The sequence below is a fragment of the Centroberyx affinis genome, unplaced genomic scaffold, assembly GCF_046629955.1.
Source record: "Centroberyx affinis isolate AG114_WGS23_722 - 3 ecotype Tasmania unplaced genomic scaffold, CSIRO-AGI_Caff_v1 ptg003553l_1, whole genome shotgun sequence".
Lineage (NCBI taxonomy): Eukaryota > Metazoa > Chordata > Actinopteri > Beryciformes > Berycidae > Centroberyx > Centroberyx affinis.
Genome location: NW_027281488.1, coordinates 2877 through 12500, shown reverse-complemented (window position 1 = coordinate 12500; position 9624 = coordinate 2877).

The window sequence follows — 9624 nt, the reverse complement described above, 5'->3', positions numbered from 1 at the left end:
TGCCAGACTGGCCTTATTATACCCTGCACATATTTCTCTCTCCCTGCGGTATTTGCAGTTTGCGTGTGTGTGCGTGTATGATCGGGGATATGTACTGTAACTGTTTACGTACATCTGAATAAGTCAGGACTGTGGGTGTGTGTTTGTGTGTGTGTGTCCGAGAGAGAGAGAGAGAGAGGAGAGAGAGAGAGAGAGAGAGAGAGAGAGAGAGAGAGAGAGAGAGAGAGACCGTGTAAGTGTGTACACGTGTATCTATGTCATAAGTCCATGTTTTGTATTGTCTAGCCTCTCTCTTTTGCTCACTTTCTTTCTCTCTTGCTCTTCCTCTATCTCACTCCCTCTTTCACACATACACACTTGTCACTCCTCACCCACAGCCACACCTCTCCTTCCCTTTTTCTCTTTGGTCAGTCTATTTCCTTCGGTTTGCACTTCACTAGCACATTTCTAGAACTGTTGCCCATTCTGCCTTATCGAACATACTGTGGTCCAAACTACTCCAGGGGGTCTGAGGAGTGTAGTCCACTCTCTTGGACCAGGCAGCCGCTAATATTCTGGTCTTTATGGGACCAACCGGTGGTCTTTAGCGGGGACACATTCAACGTGGGCCTCCTGCCCTACAAAGCGCTTGTCAGTCATTGTGCTGAACTTGTGTTGTTTCTATGCAGTGCTAGGCAGCACAGCTGTCGTCAAAAGACCCAAGACTACTCTACCCTCTCTTGAAAGAAACAAACAAACAAAGCCGTAAAAAAAAGAAAATGAAAGACAAAAAAGGGTCACAAATAATGAGTGTACAAAAACCATCTTGTCTAATTGCACCTTGGGAGCCTGTCTTCCAGAAGAGTGAGGGGTAAGAAGCTTCTGAGCAGACCAGGGGCACAAAGGGACTTGGCCCCTCCTGTGTTACTGTTAGCCAGGCCCTTTGGATGAACTTGTCTCCTTTCAGCTGGCGCTCTCATGCCCAGGTGTGTCCTTGTGTGTGTATCCACAGCGCTGACATCTCTTTGGCCCCGAGTGCTCCATTGAAAATAAGACGGAGAGACCAGAGCGAATGAAAAGAGATAAAGTGCAAAACAAGGATGAGAGGAGGAATAAAAGCAGAGTGGCTTCCTTGCTTTTCAGGGCAAGGACAATGTCCAGGCCTTTCTCCCACGCTCCATACAGCACTCTCTCTCTGCCCCCTTGCTCCACTTGGTGCCCAAGAGCATCCGTTTATGTTTCAATTTATAGTAAGGCATTCTGTAGTTATAATTTATGTTTACTGAGCAAGTTTTCTCCTACATATCATACACTTCAGGGTGGAGGGTGATACACTTTCAAATCAATCAATTCAAAGTGAAAATTGAAACAACTGAAACTTCCAAATCTTTCACTTTGATCTTTCACTTTTTTCTTTCACAGTTTCAAGATTGAAACTAACGGCATTTTAGCAAAAGCCACAAAAAGTAAAAGTAGTGAACATAAATTTCATATTTTCAAGGAAATCCACTTACTGATTTGACTGGATTCACAACAATTGACCCCAGCCCTGGCCAGTTTTGCCACTGCATGCTAATTAAGCTACAGTGATTCCACGCTAAACGTATAAAATTTAGATCAATTACTTTTTATATGAATATTCATAACACACATTTTGTCCATACTTTCCCAATATTGCACCCTTTGCTCGTAGATCTCTTGGGCTGAGCAGCCAGCCAGCAGCCAGCCAGCCAGACAGGCCGGTGAATGGCCCGATGCCAAGGCCAATTGAGAGGTGCTGCTGTGGTGGAGAGCCAGAGGGGAGATGGTCATCCATTATTCATCACTAAGCCAAATAATCCCCAACAGAATTGGTCTGGTCTTGTCTGGCCCAACGGTTGGGGAATGGATGGGATGGTCCGGGGTGCAAGAGGGGAGGGTTTCAGGGGTTGGGGGATGGCAGGTTTGAGGGGTTTTTTCGGGGGAGGTTTAGTAGGATCTTTTCGGGGGGCCGAAAGGGGGTAGCTAGCTTGCTGTAAGGGGTGGGAGGGGGGTTCTTTGAGGATTAGATGCAAATATGTCTTTGATAGCTTTCACAGTCTGGGAGTCCCATTCTGTTTATGGATATTCATATTAAGTCTAATCTTTGGAAACAATCCCTGGCATGGAGAACTGAGAGGCTGCTGGGATGGGGATGGAGCGCAGAAGCAGCAGGGGGTTCTGGGGGATGGAACCGGCCTGAATGGGGTCTCCCCTGACCCAGATCAGGGGCAGGACCAGCAGAATCCCTGATGGTGTGTGTGTGTGTGTGTGTGTGTGTATGTGTGTGTGTGTGTGTGTGTGTGTGTGTGTGTGTGTGTGTGTGTGTGTGTGTGTGCATGTGTGTGTGTGTGTGTGAACAGCACCTAGTGGACCTAGGACCTAGTGAACCATGACCCCTTGTCCTATGCACAAACAGCATTCAATCACATGCATAGACACGTAAAAATACGCACTCACACACACACACACACACACACACACAGACCTACCCACACACACACACAAGCACATAGACAGAGAGATGGCACTCAACCAGTGTCATCAACAAACAACATGTTCAGACACAATATAGCCTTCACTCTCTTCACTCTTCACCTTCTCTCTCTCTCTCTTTCTCCCTCTTTCTCTTTCTCTCTCCGTGTGACTTATCTATCTATGTCTTTGTCCTCGACATGGGTCCCATCTCTGTTTTGTCTTTACTTTCCTCCCTTCAGGCAGCTGCTCTGTTAGCATAGATCACAGCAAAGAAGAAGACCCTTCTCGGGCTGGAGTCATCCAACAGCTTCCTCTCTGCTACCACGCACAAATCTCTACAATAGTATCTTTTACTTTTATTTATCTATTTATAAGATCACTGAGCACACATGCTCTTTTTCAGTAACACTCAAAACATTCACTCCTGGGAATTGCCCAGTACAAACACTGTATTCTGCTGTTGGACAGTAAGCAATTGTGGGTTATCTGCCTTGCTCAAGGGCACTTTGTTAGTAGTTTTTGACGAGGGAGAGAATGTATCATATGGTATCATATTGTTCCATCTGGTCAGTGAGGCTCACTGGCTGACTGCTGTCTAGTATCAGGCGTTTTGGACGAGTATGTTCCTTCAACTGCTTTTTAACGGCAACTGTCTATTTACTGAGCACATGTGGCAATTTGTTTAATAATGTTATATTTGTTAAGTATAGCATCCTCCGTTGCTCCTCTGTTTTATCATCATATGAGCCCCACAGCAAAATGATGTAAGTATGTTCATTTATGCTCCAAATCTCTAGCCAGACTCTTCTCTTCTATGGTTCCTCGGTGGTGGAACGAGTTACCAAACTCCATTTGATCTGCAGAGTCCCTCTCAATCTTTAAGAAAAAGCTAAAGACCCAGCTCTTTAGTGAACACCTTCTCACCTGATGGACTGTGTAACAAAAAGAAAAAAAAAAAATGTTTTATCTGCCTCTATGCACTCTATGCATTGCCTCATAGCACTGCCTCGTAGCACCTATGTCCTGTTGGACCAACACTTAGCTTTATGACACTTACTCTCTTTGTTCTCTCCTGACTAGAACCTTGCTTGTGTTGTATTAAAATCTCATGTGTACGTCGCTTTGGATAAAAGTGTCTGCCAAATGGGAAATTGTAATTGTAATTGTAAATGCTCACTATCTACTACTACTATATGACCCCTTGCTTACCAGCTTAACATTATCATAAATTTAACATTATTTGTGAATTAAATAAACAACAAAAAACAACAAACATGTATTACAGATGTAAATGCAGGATTCCTGTCCTATATAATCACACAGGGAAAAAAGCAGTGAAGGGCATCACCCGTCCTTTGTTTTTCATTGGCAGAGGAAAGCTGAGCCTGTGTGTTCCACTAATCATCTGAGTGCAATGCTTTAGAGTGTCTGTATTACACTGTTTCAGTCCCACCCCAACACCCTTACAAATGCCCAATATGTACTAAATAGACCAAATTGAATTTGTAAGTAAGTGATCAGCTGAGGATGAGTCATAATGCCACCAGTTAGGTCGGCAGATTGGCTGCAATTTCCGTGGGTGTAATGCGGTGTATGAGAATAACCGCATAGTGTGTCCTCTTCCCTTACTTTCATCCAGCCAAACTCCAGGTGTCATTATGTGGATAAACAGTATGTTGCAACAATCAGCCCACTGCTAAACACAGGAAAGGATGCAATACTAATCAAATTTAATAGTTTCCAAATATGAGTGCAGTCCATGACAGTTAGCTAACATTAAAATGCAACATGGCTAGTCACTGTTGCCAACTTGCCGAATTTGTTGCTAGATTTAACAATTTTTCAGGCATCCGAGTGAACCGATCTCTTCAAGGGACTTTGGTATAGTTATATATAGTTTATAGAGTTGAATAGAAGTTGAGTTGAGTACAGTAGAGCAGAGCAGTGTGAGCAAAATCACTACTGACTCTCGAAAGCAGTTTTCCCTCCAGTTCAAGGTATTTAATGGCGTCGCTATAGCCCACTGCTGGACAACTCACCCACAGCCAGGCAGTGGTCCAGACAGAGCTTCAGAGCAGAGACTAGTGCTTCCCATCGCAACAGGTCAGAGAGCATGGGGTGAGCGAGGTGAGGGAGAAATGGGAGGAGGGAAGGTTTCATTCTCCTCCTCCACCCCAGCTGGACTCCCAGTCTCCCCCTCCTCAGAACCTTCCTTCCCCCATCTCCCCCTCTGTCCCTCCCTCTCCTGGTAGGCTGCATAGGGGTTAGGGTCAGGAGGTTCATGAAGCGTATATAGAGGGTTTCCCTCTCTAGCAGGATGGTGGTGTGTGTGTGTGTGCGTGTGTGTGTGTGTGTGTGTGTGTGTGTGTGTGTGTGTGTGTAAGGCAGTGTCTCAGGGGCATCAGGGGAAAAGGAAGAGCGCCAGACAGAAGATCATCTCACACACTCAACCAAACACACACACACACACACACACATACACACAGGACAGTCTGAAGAGCGGACGGCGGCCCACAGAGCAGAAACACACACACAGACGCATACACACATTGTAGCTGTAGATAATGATTGAAAACTATGACAAGTCTACCATGAGTCGACATCACAGTTGAAATAATGATGTCATCGACAGCGGCTATGTCATCCTTATCTATCATCGCTACACTTGCACATTTCTGTTTGGGAGCCAGTGTAGCTATTTACATGATGAGGAGACAAAACGCCGGTCACAATGGGCTATGTTTTCCATTTGAATGTGATCACTCTCTTTTATTCAGACTGGGGTCGGGGGAGGGGATTGGGCTGGGAGGATGGGGGGGGGGGCATTGTCTGGGGGGGCCTCAGCTAAGGCTGACCACCACACATAAATCTCTTTCAGACTGCCCCCCCCCCAATCGAAGACACCCTTTTACACACTGTGTTTGTCTGTGTTTTCTCTGCTCATGTGTATGTAGTGTTGCCAAATTATGGCAACTTTCCATAAAAGTGAACGGACTGGACTGTGCATGTTTGTGCGTGTGTGTGTGTGTGTGTGTGTGTGTGTGTGTGTGTGTGTGTGTGCGTAGAGTGGAGGGGTTTTGGGATCCTGGGACCCCCTTTCCCAGACATGCACTGACCTTTCCAACCAGACAGGGATAAAGGGCCAAGGGGGGGAGGGCTGAGGGCGTGAGGGCATTTGTGTGTGTGTGTGAGTCTGTGTGTGCATCCGTGTGCACATGTGTGTGTGTGTTTGTGTGTGTGTGTTAGGTGGTATCCCCGGACCCCTGCAACCAGCCAGTTCTCTCTGTCCTGCTGTGTTTGGCCTGGTGCAACCCCTCCACCCCCCCAGCCCACCACCCCAAACACCCAGCACCCCTACCCACCTCCTCCTCACATTCTCCCCCTCTCTCCCCTCATCCCTCTCTCCTCTCCTCCTTTGTTGGACCCAGTCATTGTGTTATCCCTGGAGCGCTCTGTATGCAAAAAAGGGGGTGCTCTGAGGGCTCGCCAGCTCCGGACCCTTGCAAATCAATTTGTCTGTGGAAGGGATGAGGGCAAGGAGGTGGGCTGGGGGGTGTGGGGCACGGAGGACGGCCCAGTGAAAAGCCTGAGGTATTTAACTCTCCCTCCTCAAAATGATGTCGTAGCATTTTTTCCCTCGCATTGTTTGTTACAAATGAGGCGGTTCTCAGTACGGCCAATTAGCAAGGACTATGTCACTTGACTCACATCATGATTTAGGAATCACCTAAATCAAAATCAGAATCACTGCAATCGCACAATAGCAACTGTGAAACTTTGGTACACCTGTTTTTAGTACTTGATTTTGTGTATTAGAAAAGAAACGTGAGTATTGGCGTTTTTATGTTTTTTTATTTGGCTTTTCCTTTATTGACATATCTTATTTACTTCAGTCAGAAAAAAAAAATGAGCAGTAAAGCCAGACTGACCTCTGGAACCTGCCGCTCTGAGAGGAGAGTCAGACATCGATTGTGGTTGTCCCTCTCTCTCTCCCTGGATGCAGACAGGACTCTCCCCAAAGCACACAGGCTTTGGAGGGTCTTTGCTTGACTGGAACAACGATGATCAATACCTGTCACTTCTGTCTCGTCTGGCCGCAGCCCTGCTCCCCTGCCCCCCACACACAAAGGGAGGGCTTGAACAAAACACAAACACACACACACACACACACACACACGCAAATGCACACGTAAATTGGCACCCACACACATGCATATACTTGGATGCAAACATGCACATGAAGACACATACATGCGCAAATGTACACAACACACACAGACACAGACACACACACACACACACACACACACACACACACACACACAAAGCATTCTGTCAGACAGATGAACATGCACACATACACACACACATGCACAGACAGAGGCTGTGACAGCGAGGTCAGACAGGGCATTCAGGCCCAGACACCAGTCTCTTCTCTGGGGTCAGACCACAAGGCCAAGGTCTACCTCCCTAACCCCATGGCCCTTCAGACACACACACACACCCACACACACACCAACCCACTGACCAGCCGGGACAACGGAGAGGGGGACATTGAGGAGGGGTGTTAGTTAGGGAGTGAGAGGAGGGGATGTTGGGGGAGGGTTCAAGGAAAGGGGAATGGGTTTGAATACAAGCATGGAAACAACTGAGCTGATGGTAAATACTTGATTTGAGTATATAAATATGTATTAACTCGGTAGATGATTAAATTAATTAACTTAAGTTACTTAAGTCAATAATCATTTTCAATCATATAAGAAATGGACACTACTTGCTTATGTTTTAGTACAAAGAAAAAAGAAAATAACTTCCTCAACACTCACTTTTTTCTCTATTCATTAAATGAGCATTAATCCATGTAAGCCACCTATTTTTTTATAGTCGTGTAGATAAGAAAGGGGAGAAATGAAAAAGAAAATGTACATGCAAGCTGTTACAGAAGAAAGGAGGATAAGGTAGGAAGTCATAAGTAAAGCCTGCTTCCTTTCAGCAACTTGCTCTCATTTGCTTGAGCTCTCTCTCTCTCTCACTCTCTCTTTCTCTGTGCTCATTTTTTCTCTTTTTCTGCTCTCTCTCTCTCTCTCTCTCTCTCCCTCTCTCTCTCTCTCTCACTCCTTTTTCTGTCCTCTCCGTCTTCTTACTCAAGAGACCCTTGTTCGGCCCAGCCAGGACGATAAGGAAGTGGAGGGGCCAAGTTTACCACTGCAGATAAGCTGTAATTGCGGGGTAATAAAAAGATTACAAAAAAAAAAAAAAAAACAGAGGAAGAGAGGAAGAGGGAACGGACACAAAGGGGTGAATTGAGCAGCCTGAGAAATGATTGATGTGAGCGTTGACACTTTGGTTCACTGACAGTTATCAGCGAGGGCAAGCCATTGCTCATTACAGTCCTCTACGTGCTGCAGCGGGCCAGTGGCTGTACTCTAACAATAACCGCCAGCCTTGACCCCTCTGATAAACACCGACACCAACTGCAAACTAACTAGCTGAACAATCAGCTCTCTGTTCTGCGACGTCGCATCATGCAGTCCCCAGCTTGTAAATGCCACGCTTAACATGGACATTGTGTTCACATGCATGAAGCCCGTTTTTTTGTTTGTGATCAGTTACATCTTTTGTTGGTGTCATAAAGATAGGAAGTTGTTGTTTTATTGCATTTGCTGTCATTAAGCAGGAGTAAAAAAAACCAAAAAAAACATATTTATCATATTCATAGGGTTACATACATTTCCATTTCAATTTTAATGATTTAAAAAAATAACCAAAATGTTTAAAAATCATATTTATCATATTCATAGGGTATAGGGTTACATATATTTCCATTTCAATTTTAATTATATAAAAAATAGCTAAATTGCATATCACTGGTGAAAGGGCAACTGGTTGTGTGACAGGCAGGTTTACCGTTGGTGTGCTGTGTGACCACCAGCCCCTGCTTCCTTCCTCTCTGCTGGCCTGGTGAACAGTGTGTGTCCTGTTGCTCTGTTCCTCTGGGGCTACGCTCTGTGTGTGTATGTGTGTGTGTGTGTGTGTGTGTGTGTGTGTGCATGTGGGGGAGTACGTTACAGTGAGAGGGAGGGACAGTTAGTACTTGAGTGTGACAGACAGACTGTATATATACATTTCTTTGTTTTTGTGTGTGTGTGTGTGTGTGCGCGTGTGTATGTGTGTGTGTGTGTGTGTGTGTGTGTGTGTGTGTGTTTGGTCACACTCCACCACTCACAGCAGGTCAGGTGAGATTGGGGCTGGTTCCTGATTCTTGGAAGAGTGGACAGCTGCAACATCTCACACTAATGCCATGACATAAGTGAGATAATAAGAGACATAAGAGACACACACACACACACACACACACACACACACACACACACACACACACACACACACATGCACACACAGTTAACATTAAAACACACAAAAATAAACAAATGCTCACTCACTCTTTTACACTATCTTGCTCTCTCTGTCTGTTTTACTCCTTTTCTCTCTCCCTCTGCCTCTCTTCCTCTCTCTCTGACTCCTATAAGATACTTCTCCACACATATGTGCTGACTGGCAGTATGGAACATATTGAAATCCAGCGTCTGACCAGCTTTTCTCACTAATCTAATCATGTGTTATCTGTCCCCCATGCTCTCCTGTACACATACTTATCTGAGGGGGCATTATAGCAGCTTCTCCATACTCCTATCTTCACTGACGATGATAAGATACCTAGGAGGTAGACCAGGAGAGGGTCTGCGCGGGGTCTCCCTCTCTCTCTCCCTCACACACACACATACACACACACACACACACACACAGGGCCATAAACACGTTGTCTGTGTAGTATCAGAGATGTGGCTTTGCTGTGTTGCTTTGGAAGAGCTGCCGTCTCCTGCTCTCTTAGCTCTGTGTAAATACACCGCTCACTGTTTATATAGTATGGTGTGGCTTCAGGTTCCAGGGACCATCACTCTGGGTCCAGGTCAGATCACCAGACTCACACACACACACACACACACACACACACACACACACACACACACACACACAAAAACATGTAGTAGTATGGGCACACATGTGGGTACACACCACACACATTCATGGGACCCCCCCCCACACACACACACACTCACGCACACACTAATGCAAACCAGACTCTCT